A 1986-nucleotide genomic window follows, 5' to 3' on the forward strand; every position below is an offset into this window, starting at 1 on the left:
CAATTATTGAGCCAGAGACCTGACAGTTACGCTTTGGCATAGCATCTTTGTTTGTGCAGTCAGTGTTGACTCCTGGCAATCACCTGAGATAGTCTGCAGTTTTCTTGGCAAGAATTCGTTAGTGATTTGTCATGGTCTGCTTCCTAGGGCTGAGAGGGAGTAACTGGCCCAAAGTCAACCAGCTATTTTAATGCCTAAGGTTGGACTAAACGTAGTTTCGTAGTTTCTAGTGTGGTGCCTTAACCACTAGCCCAAATTAGTCTCATCAATCCAGCTTAGCTAATATTTATTGCAGGGTTCACAGAACAGGTAGGCTGCAATTCCTGGTATTTCACATCACATTTAAGCTATACACAATTTCAGACCACATTAGCTGGATTTATACAAAATGCAAATAAATTATTTTACTTTTTCTGTGCTTTGAGGCGCTTGCACCTTAAAAAAAAATGAAAATTAAAGAAATTGAAATTGATTATTTAATTTGGTAACAGATTTTGCACGAGGCTATTTTATCATTCATTAGCTCTTTTCCAGGGATAATAGCTTTAAAACACAGTAACAATCTTGTGCCACTACTGAAGTTTTAAAGATAGTATGTGTAGGTATACTTGGACAAGAGGTGGAGATTTGTTGGATTTAACATTTCACATTATTGAAGATCAATTATGAATATGCTTCTCTTTCACGTTCCCAATACTGTTACAGTTGGCCAGGTTTATATGGATCAGCATATTGGAATATTGATCCAAATTTTGGAATAATAGATTAATAACTTATCTGAATAGCCAGGCTGTAGAAAACAAGTGGAAATCGTTTACTGTATGCTGCATGCATCACTGCCATTCCTCTTTATTAGCAACTAAGGATCTTGAAAAAGTACAGCTGGATCAAGCCATATGTGCATTTAGTGTGACCCTGACACACTGGCATCTGAATGCATTTGAAAACTGATAAATCTGAATTGGTTTGCATGCTTGTTGCTTCCCAGCAAGGAGATTTACAGCATGGTGTCTCAAGGATGGTAATGAACAGCCATCAATATTAATAGACATTGATGAACTGATTCTTCACAACCCACTTCCTGTTTCAAGAATGTCCGGATTGTCTGCCTTTAGCATCTCTGGGTTGCAAATTCCATAGTTTAACTATATGGTGTATTTATACATAAGATACATAAATATTTTCTTCTGCTGAGTCCTGAATCTGTTCGCATTCAGCTTGGATCCCTGGATCTCCAGCGTTAAGGCTGTGCAAAAGAGAAAAGCTGCTCCGTAGCTCCAGTCTAGCCGCCTCTCTTTACTCTCCTCCTTCCCAGCCGAAGAGCCCAACTTGCGGCGGTCCTTCTTTGGAAGGCAGCCGGTAACCCTCGGTCACGTCAGGCATCCGACGAAAAGATGCCGTCTCGGAGTTGCGGAAGCAAAGAATTTAGTCCCGTTCAGCAGACGGGTAAGCGCCGAGCTGCAAGCGGCGATAGACCAGATGCCTTTTCCATTCGCTCAGTGGCTGCCTAGCGGCGGTTCGGAGAGCCCGTCAGCGGTCCTCCTCCTCCCCCTCCCCCTCCCCCTCCTCCCGCATCCAACTCGCTCTTCAGAAGGACGAGCGAGAGCCAATCGCAGAGCAGGAGAAGGCTTCCCGGTACATGCAAATAAGCATTCCCGCAGAGCATTGTGGGAACAGCGCGAACGAGAGCTCGGCTCCGCTGGCGACGCGGCGGAGCCTCCGGGAACCTGATCCGCGCAGGAGTGAACGTTTACAAGCGTGGGAGAAAGAGTCCGGCGGAATAGTGGGGGCCACTGTGACATGAAATGACTGGAGCAGAGGTGGGAGCGCGTCCCGGCGCCAAGCAAAGCATACTTACCTGGCAGGGGAGACACCTTGATCACGAAGGAGGTTTTCCCAGGGTGAGGCTCATCCATTGCACTGCGGGTGTGCTGACCCCTGCGATTTCCCCAAATGCGGGAAACTCGACTGCATAATTTGTGGTAG

General features: G+C 45.7%; 1 pseudogene; it reads left to right on the top strand.

Annotated features, from left to right (window-relative positions):
* Positions 1 to 1850: 1850 nt before the first annotated feature.
* On the top strand, positions 1851 to 1986 carry LOC114923842 (annotated as a pseudogene; the record flags this gene model as incomplete).

Source organism: Protobothrops mucrosquamatus, unplaced genomic scaffold (assembly GCF_001527695.2).
Source record: "Protobothrops mucrosquamatus isolate PMUCROS unplaced genomic scaffold, P.Mucros_1.0 scaffold24956, whole genome shotgun sequence".
NCBI classification, from domain to species: Eukaryota; Metazoa; Chordata; class Lepidosauria; order Squamata; family Viperidae; genus Protobothrops; species Protobothrops mucrosquamatus.